The following is a 22,179-nucleotide window of genomic DNA, read 5'->3' on the forward strand; positions in this document are numbered from 1 at the left end:
TGGGAGCTTTATTGTCAAGAACATGCTTCCCATTGTCTTTAAAATCACCACAGTGAAGGTGAACATATTGTGGTACCCACAGGACAATCCATAAAGAATTAGCAAATATATTAATTAGGCATTAAATTTCTGAAACTTACAAAAATACAAAGTAGAAATTAACAGGAATAAAAACAGAAATAAAGATGCAGTGAATGGTATTGAATCTGACCAAGAAAAAGAAACCACATGTATAATTATGCAGATTTGAGAAACAATGATGCATGATATTTTCTAAAATGTTTATTTGGAAGGTAGAATAGCAGATGGGGAGAGGAAAGGGGACACAGAACTTCTATTGGCTGGTTGCTTCCCAAAGGGCCATAGCAGTCAGATCTGGGCTAAACTTAAACCCAGGAGCCAGGAACTTCATCCTGGTCTCCCACATGAATGGCAGGAGCCTAAGCACTCGGACTGTCTTCTGCTTCCTGGGTACCTTAGAAAGAAACTGGATTGGAAGGTGAACGGCTGAGATGCCAACTGGATGGGAAGCGGGGCCGCTGGGATATGAACTAGCACCCATATGGTATCCCTGTGTGTGCAAGGCGAGGATTTGAGCTGCTAAGTTTTACACTGTGCCCACAAATGATTCATTTTTTAAAGAAACTAGAATTATCAAAATAAACCCCTCCAAAAGACAAAAGTGTTTCATGATGAGAATTACCTAAGAGGAAATACAAAGTGTGGGTTTATTTTTTTTTGTTTGTTTAACATGAAAATACTTGAAAAACTTTTTGGACACTAGAATTATTATTTTGGTGCAAAATTTCCAACTCTATAAATTTTTCTTATTTTAAAAAGGATTGATATATTTTTATTTGAAAAGCAGATCTTCAGAGAGCAGGAAATACAGAGTTCTCTTCCATCCACTGGCTTACCCTCCAAATGAGCATAACAGATGGAGCTGAACCTCCAATGACAAAACTTGGGCCATTCTCCAGCAATTTCCCTGGCCTCAAACAGGGAGCCCCATCTGAAGTGGAGTAGCTGGACGTGAACTGGTGGCTGTATGAGATGCCTGGACCGCAGGAGGCCCATCCTGCTGTCCCCTATGCTGGTCCCACCTTTTTCAACCATAGCACCCATTTTAAATGAATTTCATGAAATTCCCTGTCATATATGAGTTCACAGTTGTTTTTACATACCAAAATAAGCTTTTAATTCCATTTTCCCACAAACTTTTGAAATGCCTTCATCAGATTCCTTGCTCAAAGCATCTAAGAAAACATGTTTTATGGGCAAATCTACCAGTAAATGTGCAACTCCAATATCATTGAAGCTACTTTAGAAGATGGTGTTTTTTTCTTTCTCTCAAAGCTGACCAATGAGATACAAAAAAAGGAAGACGTGACTGTTGAGTGAATATTTGTAGAAACACCCTATGTAGAACATTAGCAAATCATATCCAGGACTCTCTAACCAACACAAAGAACATTGTTGATACAATTTATAATAATTATGGTAAAGGAAATCACTTACCCAGGTGGTAGGTATAAAAAAAGTGAATAAAGCTGCATATCCCTTTCAGACAAAGCTGCTATTGAACAGGAAGAGAGACCCGTGTGCCTTACAATACCTTACAGTGTTTTTCCAGTTGTGAACTTTTAATAGTTTTGCAATCAGGTCCATCTTAGAAAGGCATTTCTCGCTTCAATATTGAAAATGCACATACTCTTTAAACCAGAAACACTACGCCCCAGATCTGTCCTACAAAGAAAGGTTCATATTTGAAAAACAACATATGGTAAGTGTGGTAATTCAAGCCTTATTCACAGCTCTCAAATGGAAAAAAAAAAATTAGATCTTTATTCATGGAGAAGTAAATTAGAATTGTTCTGGGTTTTGGGAATAAAAATAGTCGTTTAAGCGTATTAGACCTAGAGCAGGTGCCCAGTGAGTTGGTGAAGATGCTGGTGTCCCACATCAGAATGCTGAGAGTTGATTTCTGCCCTTAGCTCTTGATTCTGCCTTCCCACTTGGGATGCAGTGCTCACACCCAAGCAGCTGAGTCCTCGCCATTCACACAGGGGATCTGGGTTTTGTTCAGATGTCTAACTTCTGCCCAGGAGTGAGTCCCATTGTGAGCATTTGGGGAGCAAATCAGCAGATGGGAACTTCTCACTAGCTCTCCCTCGCTCTCTCTTCCCCTTCCCCCACTCTCACTCTCTCCCCCATCCCTCCCACTCTCTCTCTTCTACCTGCCTCCCACTTTCTCTCTCTCTCCCCCATCTCTCCCTCTTCTCTCTCCTGCCCTCTCTCTCTCTGCACTCCCTCTTGCAAAAGTTTTAAAAACTGTACAAGACAGATATTTCCTAAAGATGCTATCATACCATATTCATTAAATGTTAAAGAAGATTAATGATTCTTCCAGAACTCTTATTGCTACTGAATGTGAGGAACAAAGTCAAGTATTAGCATTCTGTAAATAACAATTCATTTTAGTTTAAAACTTTTTAATTAAAACATTTTTAAAGGCATAGCACGTTCCTTTAATAGACTTCAAACATGTGCAGAAAACATTCAACTTTTCTACACTGTGACAATTTTTAGAGGACAAAATAAAACTGGGCTGCTATAGCTTTAGAAAGGGAAAGTAATGGCTGAGCAGATCATGATGATAAAGGGAAAGTAATGGCTGAGCAGATCATGAAGATAAAGAGAAAGTAATGGCTGAGCAGATTATGATGATAAAGACCCTGGCTGAAAAAAGCAGGCTGGTGCGAAAGGAGAGAATGGGAGAAACTTACTACTGAGCACTGTGTATGTGAGGAGATGACCAGGTACCACGGCATTTGTTCAAGGGAGCGATTCAGAAAACCAAGACATAGTCCAATATTCCCTGAGTGTTTTGGAAATCTATTTAGAAATGCTTAAAAGCTGAAAGCTGTGTTTCACGTGTAAAACCCTGAACGTATGGGAGTGAACAGCAACTTTTAACAGGGAAAGTCATTCCGTGATGTGCCTTTGAGACAATGGCTGCTAATCATGACTGATCAATGACACAGACTGCCTCAGGATCACAGAACATTCTAGAAAATCTCAAGCAACTTGAGAAGACTGGAAAACTGTTAGAGCATTGTTCATGAACTAAGTAGAAGATACGTACTTGTCCTTCACCTGGACAAATATTTAATTCATAATTAAAATGAATGTAGGGTTAATTACTTTAGTACTACTATGTTCGCTGGATAGATGCCTTTGGGTGTCTTTGAGCTGAGTGCTTTGAAATGTCGGTCCTGGAGGAAGTGTTGGTGTTACGTGGTGACCTCACCAACAGATACAGTCTGTCTTCGGTTATTGTTTCAGAATAACCAGTGATGGTGATTCTTTTTGGTGGTGTCGGTTTCTAATCACCATGAAACACAGAGGCCATGGCTCTGCCTGCAAGTGTTGGCCTATAGAGTGATCATAAAATAACATGGATAGAAGATGATGAAAAAATACATATTGTCTGGTGAACAGTTACTGCAGACCCTGGAGCTTTTAGGGATTCTTCTGAGAATAGTTACAACTCAAATGCGGAAACTGTGCTAACAGGGATGTTTGAGGTGTGCTTAATGCTGTGGATTCCAGGTCCCTTCTACAAGTCATGTTGAAATGTTGTCGCCAGTGTGGTGGTATTAAGAAGTGGTGCCAGGCCCGTCGCGGTGGCCTAGCAACTAAAGTCCTTGCCTTGCACACACTGGGATCCCATATGGGTGCCAGTTCTAATCCTGGCAGCCCTGCTTCCCATCCACCTCCCTGCTAGTGGCCTGGGAAAGCAGTCAAGGACGGCCCAAAGCCTTGGGACCCTGCACCTGCATGGGAGACCCAAAAGAGATCCTGGCTCCTGGCTTTGGATCGGTGCAGTACCGCCCGTTGCACTCACCATCATTGAATAGAAGATCTTCCTCTCTGTATATCTGACTTTGCAATAAAAATAAATAAATCTTAAAAAATAAAGCTTAAAAAAAAAAAAAGACATGGGGCTTTGAAGAGGGGATGAGGTGGGGAGGCCTCTGTTCTCAGGAGGGAATTGGCACTGACCTGGGAGGAGGGTCCTTATGATAGGATGAGTTTGGCCAGTGTTTCCTTCCATCTTGCTCGTCCTGTTGCCATATGTTGGTACAGCACATAGAACCTTGCCAGACGCTGGTACTATGTTCCAGGAATTGCTAGACTCTATATGCTTGAGACCCATAAGCTTCTGTTGTGTGTGAATTCCCCGGTTTATGTCTTAGTCCCAGATACCTGGGGGTATAGAACTTGAGAAAGGCTGCCCAGGTATCTGAACTCAGGCCACTTCTAGAGTCTGCATGTCTAATGGCAAGGCTGTTGTGTCTCTCAAATGGAAACCACCTTTATAGCAAGATCAAATTGGAAAAGAATAATTCAGAAAAAAAAAAAAAAAAAGGAAACGGCTGTGGAGAAGGCAGCTATCCAGGGAGTTGTTCATGCTTCATATGCAGTCATCCTTGAAAGAAAGTTAGGCAGATGTTCTGGCTAATCAAGCAGATTTTGCTTCTAAATAACATAAGCAAATAATTTTTGTTCTTATTGCTCTTTTCTAGGCTATTGCATTGGGAACTCTCATTCAGTGTTGTTACTTTCTTTCACATTTGTAACTAGAGAGCTTCCACAGCACAGACAGAAAAGATGCTCAGACAAAAAAAAAGAGCAGAAATGCTCCAATACCATAAGCAAATGAAACTTTTCATCTCATCTAAATATATAAAAGACCTAAAGCAGGAACTATAAATCTCATGACCTTTAAAAAATATAAAAATCTGTTGAATTGTTTATGCACAAATACTTATTGTAAGAATGTGAGATGTTTACTAAATCCCAAATTTCCTAAAATTTTTAAATATTGGTGATAAGTCTGAATGATAATGTAAAGTAAAAATCATTTTGGGAATTTGAGCTAAAGACTAAAGTTTACAAGAAAAAGTTGCTGAAAAATGATCAAACACAGTAATGGTATTCACAGAAACTTGCAACAATCGCTGTTGAAACTAAATCCAAGTGTAGAATTATATTGTATGTAGAAAGCCGGTTGGTTGGATTGAATGGCATTGATTGAAACAAGGAAGCCACGAGGCACACGATTTCCTATAAAGAAGGGAAGACATTGTCATTGCAACTTTTGGGGCAGGTTCTTCAAAGAAAGTTACTTCACAGAGAAGGAAATTGTAGGGGGAAGACAAAATACCAAGATCCAATGTGATCTTGCTGGCTTTGCATGTCAGATTTACCCGTGTCCACGTTTTTGCTAGTCTTCTGTCTCGGGCTGTGAAGCTCCCACTTCTCCATTACCATGTTCACTTTTGATGTAGATGATTCCATTGCCAACAGACTTTTCCCAATTCAGGTCTAGGCCAGAATAGATGAATTTGTTTGCTTTTGCATTTCTTTTCAAGCTTGAGAAAAATTAGCAGTCTCAGAAACACCCAGAACTATGAATCGATTATGGGGAATAGGGGAACATAGTCGCTTGTTGGAAAAGAGTGATGGAAACAACACTAGATGAATATATATATTTCATTTATGTATATATATATAAAACACAAGAATTATTTTGTGCAGGAACACAGCATTCTCTGTAGTGAGTTTTGTTCCTGGCAAGGGACTATGTCATGTAGCTGGCTGGCTCCTGCAGCCCATCTGGAGTGAGTGGTAACTGAAACGCATGTGCTGGAGTCTGCAGCTCCCATGTTGCATGTTTTCTTTTCAAACATCCTATTTCTTTAAGGGGAACAAATGTTTTCTCCACAAAGGCCTCCTCTGCCTCCCTGCCGGCTGCTCGGGTTTCTTGCCTGCCTTTTGGTTACCGCGTGGCTGGTGATTTCCCAGGGTCCCAAAGGGGGACTCACACTAGCTGTTAGGACTGAACAAACAATCCTGGCTGAAACCAGAACAGAGTCGCAGCGCGCTGCTTTCAGCATCAGGCTCTCCAGCTCCATTTCAGCGTCCCCTGCCAAACCCTGCCAAAGCAGATACAATAGCAAACATTGAGATGCTGCCCAGCTCAGCAGCACACAACAGACCCCGGTAATTGCTGCCGTTTATGGAGTGTCTCTGGGTGCCAAGCCTCGTACCAGGCAGTTGACGCAAACCATACCGCAGGTAATCCTTGCAGCAAATTCGCTGAGGTCAGTGTCACCATTTTACTTTTAACACAAACTAAAATGGTGGTTTCCAGACCCAGGGAAGTTAAGGAAATGGTCACAGGTCCTGGGGGAAAGGGGATGCTGTCTTGTCATCTCAGTGACCTGTTGCTCTTCACTTGTCCTTTGTGTGTGGCTGTGCACCCTGACTATCTTTGGTCCAGACTGAAACAACATTTTTGGAGCCTCTGCTCCCTGGCAGGCTTTGTGTATTGGACCGTGAGGCAGGATGTGGCTGAATAAACACATCTCCCACTAAACGGAGTTAGGCCTCCCACCTCATCTGTGGTACCCTCTCGGTAGACAACACAAGTTAGAGTCACTGTGTATCCTGACCCTCCCATGTTGATTTCTGCACTGACTCCCCTTTGGGCATGTTCACCCCATGATCCTCTGCTTTGCTGTGCCTATATGCCCTTGTAGGTTTGATACGTGTATCCCTGTCCAGGCATCCTTCTTAAAGGATGTGCCTTTGTGTCTATTGGAACTCTTAGACTATGCCTAAAGGTCACATGTCACCAGACGTATCTGTCCCTGAGGTATATCCAACTTCTTCTACACTACAGTGGTAGACTGAGTTCAAGAGGGCCTGGAACACTTTCCAGAAAGAACTAGAAAAGAAGAGAAAGTAGATGATGAATTAGACATTGGGCTGATCACAGGTAGATTTTATCAGGGAAGCAGTCAAGTTGCACTGAGAGAACTGTTGTGCTTTTAACCTGTGATTCTTTCAATCTCTCTGTGTTATAGTTTAATGAAAGTTGAAACTCACAGTTATGAACACTTCATAGCCCTTTGTTGTATCTGTTTAGCCACCTAAATTTTTTAATGAGCACTTGCTATTTCTTTGCTGTAGGTGGGAAATTACAGTGCAGCAGTGAGACCGGGCCTTGTCCTCAGGGGACTGCCTAGTCTGAATTCCGTATGCTCTGTAAAACTGTAGCAAAAGAAGATGCTTACAAGTAGCTCCATGTGTGTCTCACGCATGTCCAAATACCTCTCTTTGAGTAATGTTTACGGCAAATAATCCCGTGTCATGATTTCCAAAGGCCATTTCATATCTCTCAGCTTCTGCTTTTGGGGGTTCAGTCTTAATGGAGTAGCTTCCCAGAACTTTTTTTTTAAGTTAATCAATAGGAAATGCAGACAGAAAGTGACAGTTCTCTCATTTCTTGGTTCACTCCCAAATTCTGGCAGCAGAGACTTGTCGATGGCAAAACCAGGAGACTTAATCTGGCTCTTCCATGTGGATGGCAGAGATTCAGCTGCTTGAGCCTCAGCTGCCACCTGCCAGCACGGGCATTAACAGGCAGCTGGAATCCAGAGCAGAGCCACGAGGCAACCTCAGACACTGACATGAGAGTGGGCCAGACACCCCTCTGCTCCACTCTGCTAGTTCTGATTATTCAAAGTAGCTAACTTCTCAGTTTACATGTCAAGCCTATGTTCTGGTGGGACTGACGTAGTAGTTTGCAGCTTCCTCCCCGGGTTGCATTGAGTAGAGAGTACCTGTGAGTCTTGCTTGACTCTGGGCTCACAAATATTCATAAAATGTCTATTTAAGCTCGTTGCTTTGGCTATTGATGTTTATAAAATTCAAGTGGAGTTCATATTTGCAGAGAATATGCTAGGCAGTTACTCAATTTGGTATTCTATGAAAATAATGTAATGGATTTTAATATTTGTCCTTGAAGATAGCTGTTACCCAGTGAGGCATCTCCATTTCAGCACTTTTCCTTTCTGTCACAAATTAAAATCGTCTTCATAAAAGGGCATAATTTCTGTAGGAGGTTCTTAATAGAGTGTTAGATCTCTAATCTCACTGAAAACTGAGGAAAATTAGTTCTTTCAGTTCTGCATGGAGTTGTATAATGAAAAAAAAAACTTTAGCCTTCTTCTTATCCTCTAACTTACTTCACTGCATTAAAAATGCAGTTATATTCTTTTCCTTTATATAGTCTCCTTGTACCCCTCCCCTGATAATGCTCAGCTTTGTGAATGCGTTTAAATCCAATTATCACAGTGTAAAACACTGTCAAGGGCATTTGTTTCTAAGCCCTTTCCAACTCACATGGGAACATTCTTAAAATAAATACATTTTTAAAATTCTTAAAATGTTAACTTCTTTCATTACAACTCGTGTTCTAGAAAATTCTTCAGATAAATAATGAAGAGGCTATAGTTTTTTTTTTTCAACCACCTCCTTACTGGAAGATTGAAAACTAGCATCTGTAGGTTGGTGTTTTCTACTCCAGGAAGTTTCCCGTGACCCTGCCTGCCTTTTCATTTCTTGCTTCAACATTTCTTATAACTGTAGCATTTGAATCTGATGTGAAAAGTCATTTAATTATTTTAGCTGTATTTATCACATTCATTATTTTTTTTCAAAAGGTGTTTTTTAGTATCTATTGTGTGCCAGATGCTTAACCCATGTTAGGCTGCCCAAAGTTCTGGGTGCTGAAAATCTTTGTCTTCCTCGGGCTTCTGTCTCAGCCCGTTACCTTATGTCCCACTAGTATTGTCTGTGCAGCAGTAGGAAATCCAGCTGCTCCATATTTAATTTTGTATGTTTGGCCTTATGTCACATAGTGAATTACTGTCCAGTAACTACTAATGGTAGTTTGGATCCCAGTATTGTTCTTGCCATTCTCAGCCATTCCTTAGTGTACTGATAAAATACCCCATATTGGAAAATTGGGAGATTCAGAAAGGTCTCATGGCACAATGGCTGTCAGTCTCTGGAATCACCCTGCCTGAGTGAGATGCTGACATGGCTATTTATGAGCTCTATGACCTTGGTCAAAGTAGTCAACTTCTGATTAGATCTTAGTCTCCTGCTAGGTCAAAGTGGTTCCAATAACACAACTAGCCATGCAAGGTGGCTCTGAGCGCTGAATGAACTAATGTCTGTAACGTGTGTGAGATGATGCCTGCCTGGGCAGAAAAGCTGCAGAACCACTGGCTGTTAAGATGATTAACTCGAGGACTGTCAATCATTCTGCCTTTCCCAGCTTTCTGAGGGCAGGACACATGACTCTGCCCCAGGACTCACAGCTTTTCCACCCCCTGGGCAGTGCCCTCATGATTCTGTGTGTTAGCTTGTGCTACTAGGGGCTCCAGAGGTTCCCTGGGGCTGACCTGCCCAAGCTTCCATCCTCAGCCCCCTGTGGACTTCAAGCGTCCCTTCATAGCCTTGCCATAAAATCTCTGTTTTCTTAAGCGAGCCAGCTCCTGTATCAATTGCTTGTGACCGAAGAACCCTGAAGCGGATATAATACAATGGCTCATTGTGGTTCTTATCTGGGTGATTCTCCTTAAAGCTGAGTGATGATTTTGCTTTATCCTGTTAAAATGAGGGAGCATTTTACACAGACTTAGCTTTACTCTTGGGTTGTAATCTGCAGAACTCTAAGACATTGTTTGTGAAGGAAAAGTTTTACATTTGTGATTGTAGTCCAGACAGTTGGACAAGAGTCCCTAGAAGGAGTGAGGTGGTTTTAGTCAATCTCTTAGAACTGTGTTGGGGGATGCAGTGGGCAAAAACTAGGGATGGGCCTCATATTGAGGGTATTTCAGAAACTGTGGAATACAGAATTAAGGCCTTATTTGGATGGCATCTATGGATGAAGTCTGTTTGTTCTATGCATTTTCCCACAAACTTTTCTTTAATTTCTTTATTTTTCTCCCACAAACTTTTGAATATGACTCATGTTAGTTTCCTCTTGCTGCTAACACTTCCCAGAAGCTTAACCTTGTTACCTTACTTCTATCTGCAAAATTCCTTTTACCGTCTAAGGGAATATATTGGCAGTTCAGAGGCTATGATGTGGATATATTTGTGACATCATTACTCTGTGAGTGTCCCTCTTTAAAATATTGGGGTGAATGCTTGATCTGGGGGGTTGACACCCATTAACATGTCCATGTCCCATATCCCTGTCTTCACCACCTAATTATAACTACCTAGTGGTGCAGACTCTGGGAGACAGCTGCGATGGCTGAAGTATTTGGGATCCTGCCATCCATGTGGGAGACATGAATTGTATTTCTGGCTATTTACTTTGGTACAAATCCAGTCCTGATTGTGGCAGGCATTTGGGGAATGGACCAGCCAATGGGAGCTATCTCTCAGCCCTTGTCTTGCCTCATATTCTGTCTGGCTCACTAAGAAATAATAATAATAATAATAAATATAGAGGAATTATCAAAGAAAAAGGAATCTAAAATGTTTCAAGTCAGCAGCCAACCCTCCATCATCTCCTGCACTAAGTGCATTGATATGTCTGGAACATTCCAAATGCCCCTCTGTTACTCAAATACACATTCACATATGCACACAGGGCACAAACCATAAAGGCACACACACACAACAGAAGTCTGTGCAGCCATTTTTCAAAATTTGGCTTAAAATCATGATTTATCAGCAGAGAGACAGTGAGGAATGTGACCATTCTGCTCTTTATGCTCCTATGGCAGTAGAATTGTGACCATAAATCATTTGAGCAGTTATACAGAGAGGATGTAAGGGCAGGGGTCTGAACAGACATTGATATGGTAAGTCTTGCTTTTCCTGAGTAATTTGACTTTGAGTTCTATTTGTCTTTTGCATCTTATTCAAATGTGTTCATTGTATTTTTATTCCATAAGCAATATTAGTTTTTTTAATAGGGAGAAAAATTACGAGGTTAGGTTAGAAAAAAATGTTTCTAATTTCTAAAAAAAAGTGTTGGTTTTGGCGTTGGAGAAAGTGGGTGCAAAAGAGGGAGAGGGCAGGGGCATGGTGAGAGCTAAGCAACTCAGGCCAGCACCATGAAAGCAGAGTCAGCCTTCAGCAAGTTGTCCTGTGGCTGGATTTGTCAGTAATCCACAGAAACCATGCCTGAGAGCAGTGGACTCAAGCTGGAGTGGTTGGGGTTGGGACTGCATAGAAGTCAACCCAGATGTGAAATGGAGAAAGGGATAAAGAGAATGGAGTTAGAGGTAGTGCGGCGCAGGTCCTGGTGGCAGATAGAGCTTTCTGTTCCTGAGCTGATGCAATGACCCTGCTCCTAATGCTGAGAAGTGAGGACAGAAAGTGCAGTTAGTGTTCTTTGTGCAAGATGATGGACAAGTCATTGCTTATTTGGGAGGCAGGTAGGAGAGAAGAAAATGGGGAAGCAGCTGTTCAGAGTCCAGACAAAATAGCACGTGTGTGTTTATGAACCAAGTAACACTTTGATAAAGTGTGCTAAAACTGGCTTTCAATACTGTGTATGAGCTGAGTCATTGTTTCTGTCCACAAATATCTGTGCTGTGAGGAGGCAGCAGGAAATAGATGAAGGGTTTGGTAGAGTGATTTTGCAATTTCAGTTCCAGGAATATTTGTTGAATGTATCATAAGCCATTTATAAAGTAGACTGTCATATTATCATATAAAACCATAGATTTTAACATCATTGGATAGCACAGAAATAAAAGAAAAAGCCAACAAAGAAATTCTGGATGAAGATTATGCTAAGAGTGGTAATGCCACGTTTGATATGTTATGCTCATCTCAAATCACTCACATGTTAGAATGAGGAACAGCAGGTGGAACACTTGCATCACCCTTGGCACTTAGGTCTCAGGGCTCTTCTCTGTAGTGAGGTGGAGAGACAGCTTTCTGTGGGTCTGTGATGTCCTCTGGTGATGGTGACGCAGTGGCTTCTTGGCTGAGGGCGCTGATAACTAGACTACACCTAACACCTCTGCATGCACATGGGCCTAGTAGTCCACGTGATGCTTTTCTTAGGTTTATTTTGTGCCTCTCCACGTCCTGCAGCATGGTTGCCATGGGCCTCTTTGAGACCTGATCTACTCTTTCTCACATTCTCTTCTTTCTTCTCCCAATTCCTTCCACCTCATCCAGTTCTGTTAACACATTTAGCTTGAGTATATCCCATGGGAAGGGTACCTAAATCCTGCTTGGCTTCCTACTTTTCTTGATAACAGGAATTATTACGATTGCAATAATGCAGTTATTTTAGTGTTACTTTATTAATATATGTCTTCCATACTAGATTGTAAGTTCCATAAGGAAACCAACTGTCTCTTCTCCATGACCTTTTTGTACCTGGTACTGAATAGTAAGTCATACACATGGCAGAAACTCAGTAATACTTGTCAAATAAACAAAAAGTATGGCGAGGCATAGTGCTAATGATGCCTTCACTCTACTTTAGCAAGGAAAAGACAGCTTAACCCAGAAGTTTCCTGTCGGGTAGAGAAGGATTCATCCGTAGGGAGATTACAGTGTCATAAGAACATAGGATTCTCTTCATCTTTCAGATAAGGAATTTCAGGTCAGGGCAGTTTAATTACTTATTTGATGATCTAAGGAGCTCACTGCTGAGCCCGTTTCGTCAAGGGCAATGATTGAGTCACTTGGAGATGAATTTGGCAAAAGAATCAGGTCAGCTTGGCTTTTAGGGCAGGACTCCATTCTTTAGATCCTGATGTCTCTGGCACAACATTAACCAAGAATCCCATCGCAAAACCCTTCTTCTGATTGCTTAGGCTATAGGATTAATCTTTACAGTTTGAACAGATAATGATTAGATGGACTTCACTTGGAGAGGTTTATTAGGAAGGAGTTGGCAGTGGAACAAACTGCCTCCTTAATCCCTGAAACCAGGCGACCATCAAACTATCTTTGTTTGGTGATTAAGCTCGTCAGGCTGCAGCCTAGAAGGCTTTTCCTCTGCCTGGAGCTCCCATTTTCAGGATTGACTCGTGTCTGTGAAGATATCGCTGCTGTGGGGAAAGTGTGTGCCTTTCCGGATGACAGTTGTTGCCATGAGACAAAGGCATTGCTGGAATGACTGCTAACTGCCTCCTTCCATCTTGCTCCCATAATCCTAATAGATTTCACACACTTTGCAAGTGCAGCCTTGAGGCTGTGGCTGAGATGAAGTACTTTCAGGAATGCTTCTTTTCTGCAGCTAGAATCATGATTCATGTTTCAAAAAACTTGTAAGACAGATGCTGTCCCCAAATGGTAGAAAATCCTAGAGCAGCCCAGGGTAGCCAGGGGATTTAAAACTCATCCAATTCTTTCCTCTTCTATGTACATTGCATTCAAAGAAGTGGTTTTTCTGGCACCAAATGCAATACATAGAAAATTAATTGAGCTACAGATGCTCTGGGAAAAACAACTTTGTAGCTTTCCTACTGAATCACTTGACTTGATTCAGGGTCTGCTGGTGCATGCGGGCCTCAGCGGTGTGCTGCAGTAATTCTACCCCAGCTCTTCCCCGGAGGAAGTCTCTGCTAAGGCGAGTAACGAAATCGAAGCTAAAAGGTGTTGCAGTCAGCTTGCACTACTCTTGCTTTAGCATCTGTGAACAGCATTTTCTCTAGTTGGTGTTTTGTTTTGTTGTTGTTGTTGAAGTGTGGAAGTCACTTTTCTGAACATTTCTTAGATACGAATACGCAGAATTAAGTAATAGGAACAAAGGTGCACGCATTTTACAAAAAAATAAGACTGGTTCTTTGACTTCTAACAGGAGAGATGAATGAAAGAGAACATAGAAAATCTCTTTAACTTTATTAATTTAAACTTCCTTAGCATCCTGATGAAGGAAGAAAGGATAGAAGGAAAAAGGCCCGATGCAATAGCCTAAATCCTTGCCTGGCATCCACCCAGATCCCATGTGGGTGCCAGTTCATGTCCTGGCTGCTCCGCTTCCAATCCAGCTCCTTGTTTGTGGCCTGGGAAAGCAGTTGAGGATGACCCAAAGCTTTGGGACCCTGCACCTGTATGTGAGACCTTGAAGAAACGCCTGGCTCCTGGCATAGCTCCAGCTGTTGTAGGCACTTGAGGTGCGAACCAGCATGCAGAAGATCTTTGTCTCTGTCTCTCCTTCTCTCTGTAATCTGCCTTTCCAATAAAAATAATAATTAAATCTTTAAAAAAGAAAGAAGGAAAGAAAGATGCTGTTACTGTGTGAACATATACAAGGGATAAAAGTGAAGGTAGAAATACCTAAGAGCCTTCAGTGTGATAGTGTTAACACAAAGCAGCTAGGAGGAATACAGGTGTAGTTGTACCATGTCTGTCTAGCTAGTGTAGATAATTACAGTAGATGGAGCTGGCCACTAGACGCACATGTCCACAAATGAAATGAACAAGAAAGTCCTGCAGAACGTACTGCGGATATGGTGGCAGCAGAGATGGTACTGGTGCCAACAGTGATGGACATGGCAACAGTAGTGGTGTGATGGTGTGATGTGGTGATGGTGGTGATCTGGTGGCAGTAAATTTGCTAGATTTGATGATGATGGACACAGCTGTTGTGAGGGTGCTGTTGGCAGTGATAATGGTGCTAATCTTTACATGGGAGGGTGGTAAGAATGACTTGGGGTAGGGTGTCATTTTTATCAACGGTTCCGATTGTCTGTAGAGATTTGTCATCAAATGTCAAAAAGATCTGACATGATGGTGACCAAGGAAGATGCACAGAAACCCTGCCATTGTAAGGAAACCACTGCTGTTTGCATTGCCCCAGTCCCAAACGGCATAGCAAGATTCGAGACAAATCTCCTTGTGTTAGGAGTCAGACACATCATCTTTCTTCAGTAAATGTTCTAAAGTGCTAGCTGCTATTTCCAAGTACCAATTAATAGTTTCAACAGATGTACATACTTTAACAATGGGTAAAGTAAAGCTTAGCTTATAAATGTTCTCTCCAGGTTTATTTGTTGACAGTTTTGTAATTACTAGAAAATAGAAGCTTTCGAAGTGTGAGTAGCTTCGTTGCCAGTATATATTTTTGAAGTTCCTGCCCCCAGAAAAGGATATTACCTAAGTTTCTTGTTCGTTCAGAAAGAACAGCTTTGGATCCAAATGTGGAGCCTGATGCCAAGGAAAATGTTCCTAGTGGATCCTGGAGCTCGTCTGGCAGTGCACCATTGTGGAATTGAAGTACGGAACATGGTGTGTTTCATTCTAAGAGGAACAAAATCACGCTTGTTGCTTGGTGAAAGTTGGTTTTTCTCTGTCCTTTTCTGATCAAGAATTTTGCATCACTGTATTTTTTTTTTAAACTCCATTGGCAAACATATGTTCTCCAAAGAGAAAAAAAATGACCAATGCACCAGTATTTTCCAGCAATTGTTATTTGAACGACTATAATAAAAGCTTTGGTTTATTTCTGTCTGGTCTGTCCTCAGTAGGTCCATGGCTGTGTGCATGAGGTGTTGCTGATGTATTTCCAGTCCATCTGCCTCCCTGGCAGCTTCTATTGCTAACTGTGCTGACCCATCAATGGCTCCAGGTCTGTTCAGAAAATGCTGTGTGGTTGAACTGGAATAAGTGGAGACCACTGGGGCTTTCCTTGGCCCATCCTCTTGGGCACTACATTTCATTGTGAGGAATTGATGGTACTCGTGTGTCTGTTTGACATGCACGAGGAAACTCCTAATTAAAGGTTGGGATTTTTATGTTCTGAATGGGGGTATTCCCAGTTCTTTGTTTAGCATGGTTACCACTGGATGAATTGACCTTAAGCTACAGGTTTCCTTAAGATGATCTCACAGTATTACACATCCATGGTAGCCCAGATGAAGACGTTCATTTTCAGGGACTTGTGGGGTAGAGGAAAGTGTGGAATGATCACTAATAGAAATGAAAGTTTTAGGGATTTATGTCAAAGCTCCTGGGGGAGAAAGTTCTTGGTGGAGAAACAGAGTACAACGGAAAAATAGTGGAAGGAAGCCAAATAATATGAAGGGAGAAGGAAGGAAGTTGTGTTATAAGGCCAGATGTGGGAGTTGAGGTTTATGAAAGTGGAAACATTATTGAATTTAAGGCTGTTTTAAACCAAGAAAGAATGAGATGCTGATGATAACATTAATGTTGTTTTGAAGAAAAGAGCAAAGAAAATTTAATTTTTGGTTTGTAACAAACAATTGAAAAATAATGAAGGGATTCTAGGAAATTGAAAAAGTTATTATGGAAAAGATAAATGTGAAACTCAGGAAAGTTAGATTTATCCAGCTCAGAATGAGGCAAATTCAATCAAAGGCTAACTTATTTAAATTAGGTATTAAAATATGGCTCATCACAGTTTTCTTGAGAGTTAAATTTATATCATAATCTTGAAAAATAGTTTCCACAGATAGTATGAGAGTCTGTTCAGTTGACTGAGTAATCTTTCTGTTTGGTTCAGCTATAAATGAGAGCATCCACACTGATACGCGGTGGTTCTCCCATTTGCTGTGGCTTTGCTTCTTATGGTATCAATTCCACCATGGCTCAAAAACAGTAAATGAAAAATTCCAGAAGTAAAACCTTATAACTTTTAAGCTGTGTACATTTGTGAATGGCATGATGAAATCGCTTACTACCCTGCTAGATCCTGCTGGGATGGAAACCATCCCTGTTGTGCCATGTGTCCATGCTGTATACGCTACCCGCTCATTAATGTCTATGTTAGGGATCAGATGGGCTGTCGGGACAGGTCAGCTTTGTGCTTCGTCATCTGCTTTTTAAAGCAATGATCCCAAAGCACAGTAGCAGGATGCTGGCAATCTAGATGTGCCAAAGAAAAGCCATTGAGCACTTCTTTTAAGTAGAAAGATGAAAATTCAGAATTTAATCAGGAAAGAAAAAAAAAACATATACTGAGCTTGCTAAGATTTTGATGTTTTCTGTCTGTATAATTGTAAATAATGGTAAAAAATGCACTCTAATTTGGCTGTCATACCCCAGACTGCCAAGTTATAGCATGGTGGAAGACAAATGGTTAAGATAGAAGAAATATTAAATTTGTGCATGAAACATATGAAAGCAACATGTGTTCTAACTGATGGCACTGTCTTATGGTTATGGCAGAAGGTGTTCAGCTGCATTCAGTCTCTTCACATAGGCATTGTTTTACCTTGTATCACAAGAAAGAGAAGCGTGAGCACGGTAGTTTGAAGTATGTGGAAGGAGAATACATTCAGATAACTCATTAGACTAGCTTGTATGTTCTGTTTTGCAGTTTATTTCTCACTGTACCTAAAATATAAATTAAAATGCTGTAGGAGAAATTTCTGGGAAAAAAAACATAATGTATTTTCATTACTGCCCATGGTTTTAGGCACATATTGATGAGTTTAGAAGATATCCCCTGCAGATTAGGGAAAACTACTATAAACAATTTCACTGGACTCACATAGAAAGGAACAAACAATAATGAAACTACCATATGGTTGACTTCATATGTAGGTTTATGTCATTAATATTCACTTCCCTATAGTAATATCCAGTGGTTATTGAACTTGTTACAAAGATAGATTGTGAAGTTCACAGAAAATGGAATTAACAGATAAGCTTGCTCTGTTGATCAAATTCCCGTGAAATGTGTGTAATGTATTTTCATGACATGTATTTCCTGTGAACTTTTAAAATATTTATTTGGGTGTCATAGCTACAAAAAAAGAAGAGACAGGGCAGGGTGGTATGGGGAGATCTTCAATCCACTGGTTCATTCCCCACATGGCCTCAACAGTCAAAGCTGAGCCAGGTCAAAGCCAGGAGCTTCACACCTGCCACGTGGGGGGCAGGGGTCCATGCATCTGGCTTATCCTCCACTGCCTGTCCAGGTCATTAACAGGCAGATGGAACAGAAGCAGAGCAGCCAGGACATGAGTTAATGTTCATCATGTCAGGGAGAGGATTTATGCATTACGCCATGGTGTTGGCCTCTTTCTGCAGACTCTCTGAAGTACCTGCTGTGTGCTTGGCACTAGCCTTCGTAATTGCACAAATTAACTCATTCTGTTGCCACCAACCAAACAATGAGATAGGAACTCTTTTATAACTGCCCAGTCGATGGATGACGAAACAGAGAAAGATTGAATAACTTGACAAAGGCATAGCTGGTAACTGGGAGAGCCGAGTTTTAGCACTGGCATTTCCCTTGAAACCTTTTTCCTAAGAAACTGAGGGTTATATAGCGAAAAGCAAGTTTTCATGTAGAAATCCTTGTGAACCCTATGAGCAAAACATGGGGTGACACAGTCATCCTCATACTGGAGGGGAATGGCCTAGACTATGGGCATTGAGCCACAGCGATTGGGATCTTCTCTGGTCCCAGGTAATATTATTCATCATTGAAAGAGGCTATTGCTTAGATGGTAGGATTAGAGTTACAGATTGCGACATGGTAGACAAAAGATATATTACACATGGGTCTGAATTCAAGCTTGCCTGAGGTTTAGAAACAACTGGCTCTGACCCCTGACCCCCAACCTCTTCTAGAAGGCTTGGTCATACTTCATTATTACCTGCTTAAGTCATTACTAAACCGTTCAGACAGTTGATTACTAAAGGGAGAGAGAGAGCACTGCATCGATGGGATTATAAGGTCCTTTAAAACCTCCAGATAACAAGTGTGGTAGAAGTGCAAAGTATTAGTCTCATTTACAGTCCAGCCAGATTTCACAGAAAGGCACAAGCATCATAAACCTGCAGACAGAAGGAGTTCCAGCGGGAAAACAGAGCTTGCTTCAAAGCCAGCTGTGCGCAGGACTGGCCTCCACCTTCCCATCACGGGTGTGCGGCCTGAAGAATGTTGGCTGCTTCGGGGGCCAGCTGGCATGCACAGGAACTGTGCTCCTGGAAATCCTGATGTCTGTCCTGGACTCCGGTGAATAGAAGCTTGGTTAATAGAAGAGCAGTCCCATTGGCCAAATTGCAGTCAAGCTGTTTTCTTTTTCTTCTCTTCTCTTCACTTTTCTTTCTTTCTTTCTCTTTCTTTCTTTCTTTCTTTCTGTCTTTCTTTCTTTCTGTCTTTCTTTCTTTCTTTCTTTCTTTCTTTCTTTCTTTCTTTCTTTCTTTCCTTCCTTCCTTCCTTCCTTCCTTCCTTCTTTCTTCCTTCCTTCCTTCCTTCCTTTCTTTCTCTCTCTCTCTCTTTCTCTCTCTCTCGCTGTTTTTCTTTCTCTTTCTCTCCCTCCCTCCTTTCCTTTCTTCCTTCCTTCCTTGTTTCCTTGTTTCCTTCCTTCCTCTCTTTATTTTTAAGAAAAGTTTTCTACTTTCAACACGTAACTGATGAGGCTGCCAAGTGAGGCTAATACTTTCTACCTTCTAGGGTTACTGCGAGGCTGCAATTAAACAACTCGTATAAAGCAGTTAGCATAAAGCTTGGCTCAGTCACTGCACTGCCGTGGTTTTGAGCTCACCTCCTCCAGGACCCCAGGCCCTGTGTGCCCCCAGCACTTTCTGATCCATGTGCCCTCCATGGCTCATGATTGTGACACACAGAGACCAACCAGATTCTCTTCTGTGAATTGATGGTGTGTTTTCTGTAAGGGCAATGCAGTTCTGCTGGCCAGCTGTGATGGCATCCTCTTCCCTGTCTCCCTGACACTGCAGTCTGCATGGCCTCCAGCCCTGGAAGGGCAGGGAAGCAAACGGTTTCCCCCAGAATGCCCTCTGCCTCCCACAACAGCCTGCTTGGATAGCCAGGGGAAAGTTCTTTCCCTTCCAAGAACTTATGAGCTATGTGGAGTCCTATGACCAGACTCTTCCCTGGGGCCAGTGCAGGCCAGCGTGGCCAGTGCTGGCACTCTTCCTGCTTGCAGATGGCTTGAGGCACCACCGGACATTCCTCAGATTGTGCCGGGCGCTCACTCCAGCAGCCTTGAGCAGAACAGAGGAGTTCAGGAGACTCACAACTCAGCAGAACGGCTCTGTCCCCTAGTGTCCAGTCCCACAGTGCCTCTTGATCCACAGTCTCCTTGTCCTGATGACCTAGAGACACAGAATTGCCCTTTTTTTCTCTCCCTGACATTTGACCAATATTCAGCACGTTCTTTAGAGACTGACAGAGTCTCCCTGGATACCTAACGGAGGTGTAATAACAATTCCCCCACATTGAGCATGAAGTAAGATTTGGAGACAAAACATGACTCTGGCAAGAGCTACTGGTCCAGAACCGGTGAGCAGTCCAAATGCTGCCTTATAAAAACAACGATTGATACTCGAGTTGATACTGCTGCAATGGCTAAGCCTGTCCTGGCCATTCTCTTCATGGCTTCAGTGTGGTGATCACCGTTCATTCTCTTTAGATTACTGGTTTCAGAGCTTCGGATAAAGTATGGATTATATTTTATTGGTAGCCTGATAGTGTTCTGGAGTTACTGGCTTGAAGCCCTTGTGTTGATAAGAAGGAGGTGGGACACTTGCTGCTGGGGGTGAAGGTTAGATCACAGCTGAAGGTGTGGTGTGAAGGTTAGAAGGCAGCTCTGCATTCTCAGCATTGATCGCCACAGGACCTGAAGCGATGTCTGGGAGCCAACCTGGAAGTCGCCCACAGGTCCTGGGAAGAATATTAGCCAGAGTTTGTTGCCTTCTTATTCCCCAAACTGCCTTATAAACACTTCCCCATATGTGTTGCCAGAGCTTTACATTTAATGAATCATCCCGATCTTTTTGCCATGTATCCTGTGTAACTACTGATGATAGAACGCATGTTACTGGTATCTGTAGAGACAAAACAAAGATGCTTTTACATTTCCAGGCCCAAATGTCTCCACTTTGATCTTTGAAAAACACTGAGTATGGCATGTCATGGATGGTTTTAGATCTCTTGGGGAGCATTTTATCTACTTGATGCCTTATCTTTACTCTGACTGGATGTAGAAAACTCAAAAATCGTTGCTTCACAATCACCCCAATTCTTGTTTGGTGGTTCTGTACATTTAGGGCCACTTTGTGCTTGTTTTATGAAGAAGTCAGCAGGAAGAAACAGAGAGGACAAGCATTGTAACATTTTGCATTGAAGCTCTGCCTGGGAATAGTTGCATGGACAGGGCTAATGTCTTATTGAACCTCTGCTTCCCCTTCTGTGCTGTGGGGAGTGACAGTACTTTCTACCTCCTCTGGCTTTAATAAAAAAATAAACAAAGGTACTGGATATTAAGCGTTTATGTAAGTTCTTATTAATATGTTGCTTAGTTAGTTGCAATGGGAGCACCATTTCTCTCTGAGAAATGTAAGAACTAAAAATGGCTGTGGGGAGGAAAACTCCCTCTCACTGAAAGGTTTAACAACCATGTGTGGAGTGCCAGCCAGCACCACTGTGTTGTAATGGGGAAAGTCACTGACATTGCTGCCAACCCCCAGAATTTGCACTGAACAACAGTGTTCAGGTTCTCTCCAGCGTCTTCAGTATGCTGTCCCGGTCTACTTACGTGGTCAATTTCCTTGTGTGTTTTAGATTATTCGTGTTTCAAAATGATGTCAGAGTCTTTACTAGCAGAAATTACTATATGCTTTGGCAAATCAAGGCATGGTTTCTCTCTGGCTAGTGTTTGATTGGTGATTACAAAGGTTCTCATAAAAGAACTTAAGAGTTGGATCTGATCTGCAGTGATTCTACTGGGTTCTGGGCTAAAGAGAGGGGATCCTTGGCCTCCTTTCTACACTCCACCTTGCGGAGTACACTTGGTGGTAACAATGTGTACTTCAGATCTCCCCACGGTTTCTCTAAGGCATTTACAAAGCTCTGCAGGTACTCTGAGCATCTGGTAGCATCTGGGGGGTCCCCTAGTAATCAATGGGATGACATTAAAGGTAAGATGATGGGATCGAGAGAATAGATCCCTCCTAAATAAGATTAGAGTCCTTATAAAATAGTGTCTAGAATATCAGCTCAATACAGAAACAAAATGCTATTCTTCTCAGCCTCTAGAACTGTGGGAAATAAATCTTTTTTCTTGCAATAGCCAGAGCTGAGCCGATCCAAAGCCAGGAGCTTCTTCCTTGTTTCCCACGTGGGTGCAGGGTCCCAAGATCTTGGGCCATTCTCGACTGCTTTCCCAGGACACAAGCCAGGAGCTCAGTGGGAAGTGGAGCATCTGGGACATGAACTGGTGCCTGTATGGGATCCTGGCACATGCAAGGCAGAGATTTAGCCACTGAGCCATTGTGTTGGTCCTGGGAAATAAATTTCTGCTGTTTATAAGCTCTTTACTGGATGGTATTTTG

At 42.0% G+C, this 22,179-nt stretch overlaps 1 pseudogene; it reads right to left on the reverse strand.

Moving 5' to 3' along the window:
* Window positions 1–5,337, reverse strand: part of LOC121152469 — a 48,786-nt pseudogene extending 43,449 nt beyond the window's left edge.
* Window positions 5,338–22,179: the final 16,842 nt, after the last annotated feature.

Source organism: Ochotona curzoniae, unplaced genomic scaffold (assembly GCF_017591425.1).
Source record: "Ochotona curzoniae isolate NIBS_2020 unplaced genomic scaffold, NIBS_Ocur_1.0 contig_1, whole genome shotgun sequence".
In the NCBI taxonomy this organism is placed as follows: domain Eukaryota; kingdom Metazoa; phylum Chordata; class Mammalia; order Lagomorpha; family Ochotonidae; genus Ochotona; species Ochotona curzoniae.